Source organism: Rhinolophus sinicus, chromosome 16 (genome assembly GCF_057876585.1).
Source record: "Rhinolophus sinicus isolate RSI-liver-muscle chromosome 16, RSI-T2T, whole genome shotgun sequence".
Taxonomy (NCBI): domain Eukaryota; kingdom Metazoa; phylum Chordata; class Mammalia; order Chiroptera; family Rhinolophidae; genus Rhinolophus; species Rhinolophus sinicus.
Genome location: NC_142516.1, coordinates 162,406,846 through 162,424,221, shown reverse-complemented (window position 1 = coordinate 162,424,221; position 17,376 = coordinate 162,406,846). Strand labels below are relative to the sequence as shown.

General features: G+C 35.7%; 1 long non-coding RNA gene across 2 annotated transcripts in view; it reads left to right on the top strand.

The window, feature by feature from the left end:
- Window positions 1-17,376, top strand: part of LOC141571291 (uncharacterized) — a 204,053-nt gene that overhangs the window by 99,813 nt on the left and 86,864 nt on the right. The window contains exons 2-3 of one of the 2 annotated variants that reach the window (XR_012496051.2): window positions 10,321-10,414; window positions 12,264-12,431. This is a non-coding gene — a long non-coding RNA (uncharacterized LOC141571291). The remainder of the gene's footprint in view (window positions 1-10,320; window positions 10,415-12,263; window positions 12,432-17,376) is intronic. The other variant, XR_016019198.1, reaches the window with a different exon arrangement.

The window sequence follows — 17,376 nt, the reverse complement described above, 5'->3', positions numbered from 1 at the left end:
CGGCTTTGAGTTACTATCTGTTGTCCTTTCATTTCAACCTTAAAGTGTCTCCTTAGTGTTATTTGTAGGGAAAGTATACTGGTAACACACTCTCTCAGCTTTTGTTTAGCTGAGAATGTTTTAATTTTCCTTTCATTTTCAAAGGACAGTTTGACAGATATACAATTCTTGGTTGATATTTTTTAAATCAAAAAGGTATAAGGTAGAAGCATTTTAGATTCAATATACAATGGAAAAGGAAGAACTTGGAGGGGTGTGCCAAGGTGTATAGAGAACAACGGGCAAAGAAACTCTGTCTAGGGTGCAGAATTGTTCTACTCAAGGAATATCCTCCTTCCTCAGGGTAGGTGGACCTCAAAATTTCTACCCAGTGTATTTCAGAATTTTACATACCTCAACTTGATTTTTATCTCCCCTCTCCTTTTTAGCAAAAATATATATTTTTTGATAACAATTTCTATTTCTCACTGTTTTTTGAGAACAATTTATAGTTCTCATTTTTTAAAATTGGGTGTGTGTGAGCAAAAATAATATGTCTTTTTAATTCATAAGTTTCAATGCAAAAGAAGTCTTTTCTGAATGTAATGTGGACAACCATGAATCATTTCCTGATGGAGTACCATGCTCCATCCAGAGATCTTGCTCCTCAAACTTGATGCTATGATTGGATGGGATTTGTGGGCTGTCTCCATTGAGTGCATTTTGACAGCAAGGAGAGTGTTCCCAATATTGTTGACTAGAAGGTTTGACTGGTAATCCTTAGAGCTACTCACAATCATTTTCCAGTCCTACTCCGGTAGCATATGTGTTAGGATGGGGCTTCCCTTTCTATATGAGTAGAAATGACATGTATCTTTTAGGAGTCACTGCATTGCTCACTACTATCTCATCCCTCTTCCACAATGATTATGTTGAGGTGCATGGAGCCTCTGTCAGACTGGATCTCTGAATGATATGCATTGAATATTTAGTATAAGCAAGAAATAAACTTTTGTGATATTAAGACATAGAGGGTTGGTATTTTTCTACTTCATCTTAAACTAGGTTATTTTGCCATTAGTACTACCTAAAAGTGAAATCTACTATCAAATGGATATCTACAAATAAAGCTCCCAGAAACAGAGGAGATATGGTAAGGGAGCTGGTGGTAAGCATTGAATACATTAAAAAACAGAATAGACAATATACTAGTTAGAGATATGGTTTAAAAAGAGAAAAATAAATATTTGATACCTTGATAATATAAAAATAAGAACATTACTAACAAATTTTATGAGATAAAGGAATAGTAAGAGTGTGAAGATCTTAATATAGAGGGTGCCAAAAAAAGTATGCACATTTTAAGAAAGGAAAATTGTATTAAAATTGTAATACTCAATATATACCGATAACAAATATGAATACAAGTCACATTTGACTTCTGCAATTACAAGAGGTGCTCAAAGTGGTTACCATCAGCGTCCAGACACTTCTGATTACGGTGAACTACTACTTGAGCAATAGTGTCCACTTGTATACATTGTTTTGGCACACCTGGTATTTTGTAACAGGAAGCAAAATAATGTACAAATCAACATGTAGTTAAAATGATTCTAACTTCATAATATTTAAGAAGCTATCTCTTGTGCAGTAAGAACATTCATTTAAAGTTTGGGAATTCCTTTCTTTTTAATTAAGTTCCTCTTTCTTCTGTTAATTTAAATACAATTTAAAGGTTAATTTTTTACTATAATGGGAAATATAATAAAATCTAGGTTTATGAAATTGTGTCCATTTACTCATCCATTCATCTATCCACCCATCCATACATCTGTAATCCATACATCTGTGCTTCTATTTGCATATTCTTCTATTTATAAATAGTAGTGTGGATATACACCTGAAATGCTACTCATAGTCAGGTAATTACTGTAATTTATAGATGGTAAGATTTGTAGTCATATTTTCCCATATGTTTTTTACTTTTCTGTATTGAATGCCTTCTGCCATTTTTTTCAAAACCATAAAGTCTTAAAACCTGAAAAAAAGATAAAAAAAGACAAGCTTCTTACCTTGTCTTCCCGTGAAGTACCTAAGGTACTTCAAGTAACTTACTTCTTTAACATGAAATCTAAATCTCTTGCTATGTTTCATTTCCCATCAATTTTTTTTTTTCTTTTCTCTTCAATAATTTGGATATACAGAAAAAAAGACTTTGAGGCTAAATAATAAGATCTGCTGGATAGGGTACAGATCCAGTGTTTTAATTGTTCAATGTAATACAAGGAAATAATCTAAGAAGAAGACATTGGGAAAGTGGGTAAGAAGCACATATTAGCTTGAAGCCACATAGTAACTCAGCCTTTGAAAATAATTATTCTCTAAGGCTTCATCTTCTCTTCACATCTAATTTTTCAATGAATACATCCATATTTTTAATCACTGGATTTGGGAAATCAAATTATTACTAGTCTGGTGATTAAATTCCTCTATCCATCTGCTACTCTATCATCATTATTAGTTGGGTCTAGCTATATAATAAGAGATATTATAAATCATTTTCATTAAATTCAGGCAGTGATTGTATAAAATATTTTAGAAATACATGAATGCTTGAACCAGATTTTTTTGTATTAATATTAAGATAAAATATGAAATGCAATATAATTAAGTTGAAATTGGAGATTTTCAGAAAGGGTGGTGTCTAATGATGTCTCCAAGTAGCAGGACTTTTTCTTGGATAATCTCTTGGTTGAGATTGAATCCAGACAGATTTCTGGTCTAACAGATACCCAAGCACTGGTAAGGTTGTGATGTTTAATTAGTGTGGCTTATTCTACTCCCAGAACAATTTTAATGCTTTCAGTGTACTTGTCAAGTCTTTTAATTCACTGAGAATTTTTATGATTTTAGAATAAACTGTTTATTCCTGAAGTCACAAAACAATTGTTATCATCAAAAATCACCGTTTGATTTCTAAGTCATTTGCGTGGTCTAAGAACAGCAATGTGCCTGAAATAAAGAAGACAGGGTAACAGTCTATGGAACCTCATTATTCTCTTGCTGTAACATGGTTTAAAAAGAATGAATAGCCTCCTAGTTGTACAACTAGCCTTTCCATTTTCTTATTACTATGAACTCAACAATTGCTTGAAGTATTTTTGAAACTGTTTAGCCATTTAGTAAACATGATTCGAATGCCTCGTATGTATACAAGGTTCCCCGGAGATGCCACAGACACGTGAACTCTCCTCTCAAAGCATTTGCCATCTAGCAATGCTCTTCCCCATAAATAACACAAACACACTTACTACACGCTGTTCTGTATCTGCTTTCACAGTACTCACTCTACCATGTACTTATTTTAAATAATTTGTTAAAAGTCCACTTTTACTGCTGGGCTCTAAACTCCGTGTGGTGTGGGTGGGAGCAGTACCCTTTTGTGACTAGCTGTCTGCCCAGTGCCTAGCACAGCGATAGGCACATCTCTAACACGTCAGCTGTATATTTTTTACTGCTTTATGCAGATTGTGAGCATTGTTAGAGGACAGGTACCATCTAAAGGAAGGTGACTAAGGAGGTGTAAGTTACTAGTATGTAGAACCTGTGCCAGTTTGGAAAAGTGGTTTCAGATGAAATGCATTGACACTGGAAGAGAGAGAAGGAGTAAGCCAAAAAGAAATAGCATGTTTAATTTTTTGAAGTAATTGAGGAGGAGCGAATATTTATGAAGTGGTGAATTATGCAGGTCCACTAGAACACCAGCTGGATGTCAGAAACTCAAGCAGGAAGGGCAATGGACGCTGGAAAGAGCACCTGAGTCAGATGATCAGAATCTGATGTGTAAAACTAAGGAAACTTAAGACTTTGTTTAATGAAATGTTGAGAAATTTTAGGTAGGATTTGTATAATTTTGGTTTTATGACTAAAATCAATTACATTTTAGTCACATATCCATTTTCTCAGTTTTCTAAAAACTTTTTTTAAGAGAAGATTTTTCAGGGCAGAAACTGTATTTTTAACTGTGTATTCACAATAACTGGTAGAGTGACTAGCATATTTTAGGTATTGAACATGTATTTGTGTTCAGGTGGTCATTTCAATTTAAGTGAAACAATATTTCAAAAGGTGTAAAGTGATTCTTGTTTTGGAGTATAAGTATATAGGAGGTAGGTAACTAGGTAGGTAAATAAGACATAAAAGTTTAAAGGAAGATAGATGGATGGATAAATAAAAACAAATATGCACACATAAACACATAAACACATACATAGTCAATAGACATACACAACTACACACACATAGACGCACACACACATACACATATCCACACAAGTACATATATGGTCATACAAATACATACACATGTAGACAATCACAAACACAAACCTACACAGACATTTACACATTCACATACATGTTTGTGAGGGATAATAGAGTAAATATTATCATTGTTATAGGAAAAACAGACAGCTCATGGTATTATCAGGGAAAGTGATATTAGAAGTGAAGACAAATAACAGATGGAAAAGGATTTGAAATAACAAGTTAAAGAATAACTAGTTTAGTGACCATGACGAAGAGGAATCACCCTAAGTAGATTATCACATTGTAGGCAGATTTCCCAAACTCATATTGTGCACTGCCAAATACTTATTTACACATCACCTATTATGTACACTAGCTTCTGAGTCTGAGGATGGGTATCAGATCATATTTATCATATTTGACAATGTTTTAATTTTTTTCTTTACAGAATTTAATGCTTGTTTTAAATGAAAAATTAAAATAAAAAAATGGATGAATACATTCCATACCACAAACCTAAAATTAAACAGTGCTGATATTTTGTGTTTTTTCATTCCAGTTCTTAAATCTATAGCACAGGTGTTTCATGCTGACATTTGAGACCACACTCTTTAAGGTTTAACTGGTTTTGTCCGCTCTCAGTCTCAGAATTTGTATTTGCAATATATCAAGGGATTCATCTCATCTGGCTAGCCATCTGTAACAATACCAGAAAGGGTTATTAAGCATTATACTTCATGAATATACTAAAGGAGTAACTAAGAGTGATAAAACCAACATTTAGAAAATGCTACGGTTAATTTAAACAAATGTATACAACCAATTCTATAGCGATGCATAAAATATTTAAAGTTTTTGTGCCTTCTCACTGAGAAAGGTGAAAAACTTTCCCCTGTATAGGTAGACTCTGAGTCAAGATACTGGAGAGGACTCCTGAGTCAGATAACTTAAATATGATGTGTAGGGTAGGTCTGATGATGAAAATTTCTTTTAGTTTATGTATTTATTTGTTTGTTTGTTTATTTATTTATTTATTTTTTTCTTTCATTTGAGAGCATCTTGACTTTCACTAGAGTCCTGAAAAATATTACATTGAATATAGAATTCTTGGTTTACAGTTCATTTCTTTCAGCACTTGAAAACGTGTTACTTTCTTCTGACCTCCATTGCTTCTAATAAGAAATCCACTGTAATACAAATAATTTTTTGCCTATAGATAATGTGTAGTTTTTCTTTCGCTGCTTTCAAGATTTTTCTTTGTCTTTATTTTTAGAAGTTTGAATATAATGTGTCTTGGTGTGGTTTTCTTTGGGATTATTCTGTTTGTGGTTCACTCAGCTTCTTGAATATGTAGGTTTATTTATCTTGTCAAATTTTGAAATCTTTCTGCCATATTTCTTTGAGTACTTTTTCAGTCCCTTCCACCTTATCTTCTCCTTTTAGGACTCTGATGACACAAATGTTAGATATTTTGTTGCAGTCCCACAGATCACTGCACATCTGTTTATTTTTGTTCCATTTTTTTAAATTGAATTTATTGGGGTGACAATGGTTAGCAAAATTACATAGGTTTCAAGTGTACAATTCTATAATACAGCATATATATATATATATATATATATATATATATATATATATATATATATATATATATCTCACATTGTTTGCTCACCACCCAGAGTCAATTCTCTTTCCATCACCATATATTTGACTCCCTTTACCGTCTACCATCCCCCTTCACTGTTCATTTTTTCAGTCTAGTTTCTCTCCGTTGTTCAGATTTGCTATTTTCTATGTTCAACCTCACTAATTCTTTCATTTTCCCTCTTCATTTGTTATTGAGTTTATTTCAGTCAGTATATTTTTCTGTTCCAAAATTTCCATTTGGTCTTTTTTATATCTCCTATTTCTTTGCTGAGATTTCCTATTTCTTTGATGAGTGGTTATAATTTTTAATTGGTATAAACATGGTCGCAATTGCTTTTTAAAGTGAATTTTTGTCAGATCATTCTAATACCTCTATCTTTTCAGTGGTTTCCTTTATTGATTATAGTTGTTCTTCAGTTTCAGATCTTATTTGTTCTTGGTGTAGCAAGTGACTTGTGATGGAACTTGGAAGTTTCTGGTACTATATTATGAAACTCTGGATCTTATTTAACCTCTATTTTTGATAACTTTTTTTTTTGGACATTATTCTGGCAGTTTCTTTACTGCCATGGAGAATAGAAATCTAAGTTCCCTGCTCAGCCTAATGACACATGAGGAAAGCAATCCTCTTTACTACTGAACAGAGGTGGGAGTTCTGGCTTACAGTGAGGCCTCCACTCACACCCCAATGACTTAAAGGGACAGGGGTGCCGCATTGCTTCCCTACACCCCTCCACTGATATCACATAGAGGGTGGCCTCTGCCACCAGAACAGCAGATGGAGGGGAGGACACCTGATTACTACCAGGTGCAGTGGATATTTAGGCTCTTCATTGTGCCTTTGCTGGTGGAGATGAGGATCAGGCCACTTTTTTGTTTTATTTCCCTGTGGTATTTGGCTTGAGTAGAATGGTTATTATTATCTAAGCGTTTGAGTGTTTCTCTCAGTGGGCTGCCCATCCTTGTACCCCCCCCCCCCCCGCCCCTCCGTGTCCGTTGGCATTTCTTGGTTGCCAGCTGCTTCAGGTCAATGTCTGGAATATATAAAGGGGGAAAAATACAGGGAACTCATCATCTTGTCATTCCCTGGGTCCCAATGCCCTAGCCGTTTTGCCCTCTCTACATGTCTTAGAGTCTTCTTACGTTTGCTTTATATAAGGATGCTAGTTTTCTTTCTTTCTTGCTTGCTTGCTTGCTTGCTTTCTTGCTTTCTTTCTGTCTCTCTCTCTCTCTCTCTCTCTCTCTCTCTCTCTCTCTCTCTCTCTCTCTCTGGTATGTAGTGGGAGAAATAAGGAAAAATATGTCTATTCCATCTTCCCACATGATAGATTTTGAGGAAATTGAGATGAATTTGTGGAAAATCAGAAGGCAGAAAAGTTACTCAATAATGGTTTCCAGGCAATTCAAACGTTGTGCAGATTAATTATCATTCACATTCATCTTCATTAAGAATGATCAAAAAACATATTGAGAGCCATAGACTAGATCATAACAATTATCTGACCAGTGTCTTAAGAGGAATTTCTTGAATAGTCTTTCTTGGAGCAATTCTTTAAACCAGAACATGTTTTCATTGGATTCTGCTGAAAGATAGTGTTGTAACTCAAGGGAGTCTTGTGAAACATCTTTCAACTCCTTATTTATGTAGATAATAATATGGCTCATAACATGTTATAAATGTTAAATAGGCATTTAGTTGTTTTACCTTCTATGTAGGTAATATTTCCTTTCAAAGTAATAGTTCTAAAGGCAATTTTGAGCTTATTTTATTTCCTTACACGTCTTTCAAAGGGTAAATTATTCCAACCCTGGAATACAAATGCTTAATCTCCTGAGACTTCTGTGATGAATAGCCAAAGGGATAATTGCTTGGGTTTCAACATATTTTTTAGTGAAATTACAGATATCCAAATGTAGATTCTGAAAATTCGGGATGTCATGTCAATATGAAGAATTCCCAAGGGGACTCTGGAACTCCCATGGAATTACTAAGTTACAGCATTAAACATCGTAGGCATAGTTTTTCAATAGTCAAAACAAAGTATGATCTATGTAACATATTTTGTATAATAAGTAATACAAGCATAATATAAAACAGGTGACTAATATTGCTTGGATATTTAAGTATACCATATGTGATAAAATATAGCCAAATGGTAATTTAATTATTTCCATGAAAATACAGATCCATTCCAATATTTAAAAGGCAGATGATCTACTGCATTGTGAACTTTGAAGCTATGCAAGTTATTGTGTATTGTGATGAACTTTTCAGTTTATTACATATAATCAGCTATGAAAAAGTAAGTGAATATTCAAATATTTAAGGAAGGAATTGTGCTTTTTATGTGAAGAAACTAGTCATCTAAAACATTATATATTTCCAAGAAACATGTTCTACCATGTTGAAATGAACGTTTGTGCTCTTCAGCTCAGTTATTAAGAACATGAGGCTCATGGATAAGACCCAACTCTTTGGTGCACCTTAAGATGCTGATCTTCTCCATGGTTGTGGTGACACCCCTACCTGAGATTTTTCCTTGGATAATGTAGCTTGTGAAAACCAGATGAGAAAATACATTTGAACAACTGGAAAATCTGAAGTATTTATCTTGATGCTGGATCAGTAACATTCATTTTCTTTACAACAGAGAAAATTTAAATAATTAAATAGAGTAGCTGAGACGTGTGTAAGTGATACATGCAGTGACAGAATTAATCAAGTTCCTTGTCCTGACCTGTTGTGGGCCTCTACTCCACTTGTGTGGGATAATACTGGCTTAAACCAGTATCCAAAATTGTAATATTATCTTCCTTAAATTCTTCTTCTAGTATCAACATGTATATTTTCACTCCGTCCATCTGCTTGGCCTTAACAATATATATTGTTAGGTGAACAAAGCCAGTACGAAAGGCTACATAATGTACTGTTCCAATGGTATGACATTTTCTGGTTAAGGCAACACTAGAGAGACAAACACATCAGTGGTTGGCAGCAGTTCAGGTGGAGTAGGAAGAGGAATAAATCGGGGGACATTTAGAGTAGCGAAACTATTCTGAATGATATTTTAATGGTAGATACATGACATTATGCATTTGTCAAACCCGTAGAATAAATAGTACAACATAAAGAATGAGAAGATGTAAACTATGTTTTGTAGCTAATAATACGGTATCAATGTTGGGTTAGCAATTGTAACAAATGTACCATATAAACAAAATGTTAAGAAAAGGGGAAATAGTATTTAGGGGAGAGGAGGTATGTAGGAACTCTGCATTATCTGCTCAAGTTTTCTGTACATGTAAAACTATCCTGAAAAATAAAGTCTACTAATTAAAAAATGCAAACACTAAATTAAACAAAATTGTAGAGTGTAGTATGTAGTATGTAAACTTTTTATTAAGGTTCCTACTTTGAGACCTGGGCCACCCCTCCCTCTCAACTTTATCTGTTATCTTAGTCTCCCTACCTCTATTCCCATGTACACACAGTCAGTGAAGAGTCTGAAAGCTCTGACGTCTTGAACCAGGATTTTTAACCAACCTCCTGGTTTTCTGTTTTAACACTCAGCCTTCTGTAGACCTTGAACCTGAGTTTACCTGCAATTCTATCTAAATTTGCTCACTGCTCTTCTATATTTTCCTGTCCAGACAGATTGATGGAAACTTCCTCTATTCTGTTAATTCACTTACTATTCTATTTATTTTCCATCTTCAAAAATTTGTTATAATATCTTGTCTACTGTTATCTCTATTTTTTTGTCCTTGTCAGTTTAAACATTCATCAGTTGCTGTACTTTACTTTAGTGAAGCTTCTGGGATGAGAAGGAAAAAGCATATATAGCCAAATAACTGTGTTTAACTAAAAATGTAGGCACTTTCTGGTCCTCTTTCTGTTTTCCTTTCATAGTCCCCATCTTTTCCTTCTCTGGACACAACCCTGCCTATTAAGTAAAGTTAAACATCATGTTTGTCAATGCACTGCATAATAATATAAACTACTTTAAATTGAATAATGACTGGTTTTGACAATGAATGGATTCAACTGAATCATGAGATAATGTTGGATGCAATTATTTAATTAATGGAAATGAAGTATTGCAATATTGAGGGACTTGAATACATGTTAAAGGATCCTGTGGATAGGAACTATGGCTCAAAGCCAACTCAGAGCAATTCACACTTCAAATAATGAAATGATGAATTTTCATTGCTTTTTTTTCTTTTTCCTTCTTAGCTTTGCATCCTGATTGAAGCAAAGACATCTGTCTCTTCCCAGATAGCAAGAACTTTGGTTGCTGTGGCAACATGTTGACTGGGGAACTTAAAATAAAGGTGGCTCATTTCCAAATCACTTTTTTTTTTCTCTTTTTCTTCACAAAACAGCATATATTGGCAAGAAAGCTGTGCTGGAATCCTTATAATCAATAAACCTGTTGTTTGCTGAAGGATTGTATCCCCAAACTTGCATGTTAAACAGGTGAGTAAGTGCACATTTGGCTTTCATATACTTTTAAACTATGACACACAGCACTACCTCATTTTAAACAAATGTTTTTTCCTTCCTTCCTTCCTTCCTTTTTTCTTCCTTCCTTCCCTCCCTCCCTCCCTCCCTCCCTCTCTTATTATTTTAATTGGGATGGTAGGGACCTGGGTGCCAGTAGGAGGAGAGACAAGGCAGTGAAAGACTCTTCAAAGGATTCTGCTAAAGTAGAGTCTGGTTGCTAAGGCTTGAAATGATTGTTATTTGTAGCTAACACAAAGTTGTTCCAAAATGCACTCAGCCTTACAAGCAAACAAGTTCTAAATTTTTAAGAGAGGCATGGATTGAATCTTCCAACATATGAAAATAATATTTTGACACTTTGCGATACACATGTATTTGTGCATTAAATTTTATGAAATGCTAGGGGGAGTTTTTTTTTTTTTAAGTTAAAGACGTAGATCTTTAAAAACTCATATATTTAAAATGCTTGAATTTTTATAGCATTTATTTCTAAAATTTCATTTTCTTTTGAGTCCTGTTATAAAATTGGGTTGATGAACAACAAACCTGCATGACAGGCAAATAAATGTGTGATTGTACTTTAGTTTTATTTATTGACTTTCTTCCAAACCCAGAGCCTTGTAATTTGTTTCTTTTCCATTTGTTTCATAAGGACTCTTAATTTTCTCCAAATTAATTAATGTGTCAATTCCATTCACATTCCTAATTTTTGAAAATGAAATTATAAGCTAATCCTAAAGTTAATAGTGACTGAAAAAAAAAATAGGAAAGAAAATTAAGGTGATGAAAACGAGCATCCTGGTTATCTATTGATGTGAAATAAACCTCTCCAAAGTTTACTGGCTTAAAAGAATAGTTTATTATTATTTTTTTCATTTTTCTATGGATTTGTTGCAAGCGCCTGGAAGGGCAGTCACCACATTTCAGTCTCTTCCTGAAAGTCAAGGGGACATTGACCCCTCCGCAGGACTCTACCTCCCTGTGTGGTATTCATGACGTGAGTGGGGAACAAAGTCCCGGCACACAGGTTCAGATAGAGTGAGTAATACAGCTTTATTTGGGAGCCAATGTCCCTCCAGAGGCCAAAGCTCTGGTAAACACAGGTTAAACAGAACAGAATAGAATTTAATAACGAACCAAGTCCCAGAGTTAACCGGGATGGAGAAGTTTCCTGGTCCGGGAGAGGCGACTGGGCCTATGATGGTCTGAGGCAAGCTGGTCTCTCAAGGAAGAACTTCGGAGAGTCCCGGGGTATTGCGGCTTGCATCTCACAGAGGATTCTGTCGGATCATCCAGATGAATGTCCCGTAGGATCCTTCTGGAGTGTCTCGCTCAGCGCCTCGCAGAGGGTCTTAGCTGGGGCGCCCAGTCAGACCACTCATGGCATTGCTCTGGAGGTCTGCTTTTATCCTCTTTTCCTTGGGCTTGCTTACTTCTTAGGTGATAACCAGAAGTTGTTTGCCAGGAGTTGTTTACCTCTCAGGTGATAACCAGAAATTGTTTTGGTGAACATGTTTACCACTCAATTTTGTTATGCTCGGTTTCACACATAAACATAAACATGTTTACTTTCATGTATATGCTCTACACATAAACATGTTTAATTTCACTTTACTCTTATCAGTCTCCCACATGTGCGGCCAGAGTCCTGTCCTACTAGTAAACAACTTGTTTTGCAAACCTCAATCCAACATGTATAATACATTTTATATGCTCTATACAGGATTGAATGGGTTTAGGTGGGTGGGTGGTTTTGCTTAGAGGTTCTGTCATGGAGTTGCAGTTAAATGAAAAAATCTCACCGAAGCTGAATGTCTGTCAGGGCTTGTTCACATTGTTGCCAGTTGATGCTGAATGAAGGCTGGAAGCTCAGCTGGAGTTGTCTACAGGTACCTCTACACAAAGGCTCTCCTCATGGCTTGGATTTGTATCACTATGGCAGTGTTCTGAGAGGGAGACATCCAAGAGACAGCATTGCAAAGAGACCAAGGTAAAAGCTGCAAGGTTTTTATGTCTAATGTTGGGTCCCACAATTGTGTTTATTCTGAATTGTATTCAGTCAGTTTTCTATGGCCACCCCAGATTCAAGGGAAATCCTGTCTCTTTACTGGAAAAAAGACATTGCATCCATCTCTAAGCCACCACAGAGAGGCACTGGATTTCCCAGATTTCAACACATGTAAAGTTATGTTAATTTTAAAATTTTGCATGGGCATAGGGATAGACAAACACAGACACAGCCTTGTCTGTGTCTAGAGAACCCAGACACAGCCTAACACACATGTAGAATCTTGGAATCTGAGAGAGGAAAACTTTTGAAAGTGTGAATAGAAGATAGATTATTTAAAAATCAGTGTTAGTACAACACCCTGTTCACAAAAATAAATAAATAAAAGTCCTACTTAATACTGTATAAACATTAAGGTTGTCTTGTAGTATATACAATAAAATAAATATAATAGAATAGGAATAAGTCAATGTATTGTTGTGAAATGCCAAATAAAATACAAGAAAATGCAATATTAATAGCAGATGAAGAGGAATTAAAGATCAAAATAATAATAAAATTCAATTAACATAGCGTATGTGATAAACTTTTCCATGAATTCTCCTAGGTATACATTCATAAGGAGAAATGCCTAGAAATATAAGTTCCTTCAGAATACAGTAGTAATAGAGATTTAATATATATCTGTCAGTACTAATGAATTACATAGTAAAGGAAACAAGGAGTAATATGAAAATGGCAAATAATAAAATCAACAAGCACTATCATATGTATACAATATTGAAAAATGAGTAAATAAGTATGAAATAAAGACCTAAAACAGAGATGAAACATTTATCTCTTATTTCTTTAAAAATATATTAAATTGATCATATATTGATCTCCCCTCAAAAACTTCAATAAATTCAATTAGGTGAAGGCTACATTGCCTCTGCATAAGCCATATTAGTTGAAATTAAATAAAAAAATTAAATGTACACATACCAAAACCTTAGCAACTTAAAATAAAAAACTACTTAAAAAACAGGGATCAATAAAAATTCTCAAAATCAATATTATAAGTTACCTAAAATTTAGTAAAAAAGTGAACAAAATTTTTAAAATGTTCACAAGTTTTCCAATGATTATATAACGTTAGCAATTTCTCAGCATACAGTGGTACCTTGGTTTTCGAATGTCTCCATTGATGAACATTTCGGTTTACGAACACTGTAAATTTTATGGATCTATGGTATCATTAGATAGTAAAATTCATGCTAAATTTGCAGTTTTAGGGGTTGATTTTAAAGGTCTGGAATGGATTAATCTATTTTGCATTATTTTCTATGGGGAAACTATGCCTCGGTTTTCGAAAGTTTCAGAACTTGAATGGTCTTCTGGAATGGATTACGTTTGAAAACCAAGGTACCACTGTAATTTTTTCAGGGACAAATTAAACTGAATTAATATATTCACATCACTTGTACTGGAACAGGATTGGTAAAACTCAGCAGCCCTTTCTAATTAAACAATAGGCTATGTAAAAAAATAATAGAATAGAACATAAATATTATGTAAGGATTACTACAAACCAATACTAATTTGCATAATATTGTTACAAAACCAGCTCTACAAATTAAATTGTTTTTGAAGTTAAGCCTAATGTAATACAAGAAAATGAAATAATATAATTATTGGAAATAAGATTATTTTTAATTTCATATACATATTGTTATATACTTAGAAAAATCTTTTATAAAATGTTTTAAAATATTTCAGAAGAAAAGCTACTAGTCATATTTAATATTTATGAATTATATTTAAAATTTATAAGATATCCTTGTATCATAGCAGAATATACCAGTATAATAAATAATGAAAATTAATAGCCTTCTTTTATGGCAGTATTAATCAGCTGGCAGTGAAAAATGAAAAATAAAATTTAAAGTATCATAACAAGGGCTAACAGTTGCAGAGACTAAAATATTATTGATGTAGGAATAGTTTTCTGTGTGTCCCCAGATGATGTAAATGATGTTGGATCTGCCAGCAGTGTCTGGGTGTGGGTCGGGATGGTGTCTCGTGAGACCGAAGAATGGACACACGGACCAGGGAGAGGCAAAAAGCTGTAAAGGAAGAGTTTATTGGAGGCAGGAGAAGAGGTTGCAGCGTGGGGGTCCCAACCAGTTGCCCAGTGACTGAGGCAAAAACTCTTACTTTTATACGTTCCCTTGCCTGTTTGTGGAAGGGGGCTGGAGCCTTCTAATTGAATTTATCTATCAGGTTTGTCCTGTTTGCCCATCCTGAAGGGATTAACGAACTAACCCATTCCTATCTATCAGATCTGCTCCTTTGTCCGTCCAGAAGGGATTTGAGATAATTTATTAACCTCAAGGCGCGGTCTCATCTTTGTCCTGGAGTGAAGGAGACATTCCAGAACCTGGAATTTCAGGATATGGCTGTTTTTTTGTTTATTTCACCAGGGATCCCCCTGTCTACCTAGCAATCATCTAACTGTCTCAATTCCCCCTCTGAAGATGTAACCCTCACTGCTGTTAGGGAACAGGGGTGATGACCACTCTGGCTACTTCAGGCTGACGAGGGGCATAGTAGGGAGAGACCGGCAGCTAGAACTTGTCCAGAGGTCTATCTAAGGGTCCCCGGTAGATGAACAAATCCAGGTAAGGATTTTGTCTTGTAGGCCATTATAGCCAACCAGTGCACCCACTGATAAGCTGACACACATTGTAGGCAACAGCATGAGGTAATACCTATTATAATGGATAAAAGAAAAATGAGAAAAGTTTCCTTAAGTCCCGCTAAACTGGGAAGCCAGGAAGTAAGGAAGGTAAAGAACCTTGTTTTTAGTTTAATATTGGAAACTATATTATGAATTTGTTGAACTTTATCTTTAATTAACTGTGAATTATCAGAGAGATTGAAACAGCATAACCTTTTAAACTTTTCATATCCTTGATGAGAAGTAGATAATCTATGGCAGCTCTGTTTTTGAGAACTGTTTTTCTGACCTGTCCTAACTCTTGCCTCATGGCATGGGTAGCCTGTGAGGTAAATTAAAGCACTGGTTGGAGCTGCCAGTGAAACTAACCCATTGATTAGCCAGAGTTACGGCTCTTTTTTCTTTACTCTTTTCTAGTATTTGGGTGAGAGTTATTAGCTTAGCTAGTAGTGTGCTGCCCCAGAGGGAAGGCTTGTATTTTCTAACATATTATATAGAGTAACTACAGCAGCCTTTTGTATGTTGTTTTCTATAAAAGAGCTCTCATCAGTGAAGAGTCCAATCTGGGTTGTCTAGAGGTGTTTTTTATAAATCTGCTCTAGCAGTGTAGGTCTGTATTAAAACTTGTTGGCAATTAATTTTTTCTCCATCTCTGGGAGGAATGCAGCAGGATTAAGTGTGGAGCAGGTCTATATTTGGATTACCGGACTTTCTAACAACAGGGCCTGATACCTTAGGAGATGGCTATCAGCGAGCCAGTGACTATTATTGTTGCAGAATCCAAGACCAGAAACAACCGAAGCGGCACTCAGAGAGTTAGGAGAGTCAGTTTTACTACGCCAGCAGGCTCAGCGGGATCCTTCCCAAAAGACTGAGCCCCTAGCAAGGTTTTGAGCAGGTTTTTACGGGTTGGGGACTTCCTTGAGTTGGGGAAGGGGTAGGTGTCGTATGGTGATTGGCTCGGGGTGTGGCTTGGAGGGGGTTATGCGGAAGTGGGCTGGGGCTTAGGCTGGGGACCTCTCTCTCTGATCAGGTCACCATTTTAGGTCAGTTTCACGTGGCAGGGAACCACTTTAGGTTCAGTTTCCCCATCATTATTAGTATTTAAAAGTCCTTGAATATGATGGAGGGCAAAGATGGTTAAGTCCTGTCCCATCGTGAGCTTGGTGGCTTCAGGAATGAGGAGGGCAGCTGCAGCTGTGGCCCGGAGGCAAGCTGGCCAGCTGTGTGCTACGCGGTCTAGTTCCTTACTTAATAGTTTCAGAGTCCTTTTTAAGTTTAATTTGTTTCTTTTACATTTTCTTTAAGGTATAGACCAATGATAAGAAATCGGCTGAGTAAAATGAGCCCAAATCTGGGGGCTGCCTTTATGTTTACAACCAAGCAGTTTTCAGAGGAAAAAGGTCCAGAGTGAGCAGTTGAGACAGAATAAATGGCTTCTATATCAATTAGGAAATTAATAGGCTTACCTGCCACGTTAGGGTCACCCGCAGTTTGAGACTAGCTCGGCAGCTGCTGGGAACTTCAGGCCCAACAGTGATGACAGCCATTTTTGGGGAGGGGGTTGATCCCTTCTCCCTTCAGAACAAGGGGTACTCTCTCCTGTAGTGCCCTTTAGTCTGTACAGGGGGCACGGCTGTTTTGGAGGACTAGGGCACTCCTTATTCCAGTGGTCTGGGCTTCTACATCCAAAGCAAGCTCCTTTATCTGGCATTTCCTCTTCTGGGGCTTTTGGGTGATTTGAGGTGGCTTCAGCCCTGGATTGTCTATAACTGTGGCCAAAAGTCTGGCCTGTCTCTGGTCTCATCCTCTGGTCTCACTGTTCCTTTATTCCTCATTTTTCTGTCTTGGTTGTTAAAGACATTTAAACAAATTCCTGGCCTTCTCTAGGATCTGAGCCTCTTAATCAGCGATGTAACTGTGGGTCAGAACCATTAGAATTCCCTGCCAGTTAGGGGAAAACATTATGCGAAGCTTCCTTATATTGGCCTATAGCTGATACCAAAGAAGGCACATGAACTCTAGCAGTTCTACAATATAGAAGTTTACTTAACTATTTCAAAACTTAGTTTTTAGATTTAATTTTTGAGTAACCAAGGACCTGACTGAGAAAATACAAAACATAGAAAATTATTTTGGTGACATATATAATCTTTGCTATTTTAGGTAGAAAACTTTTTCATAATGTCAGTAACAGACCAATAGTCT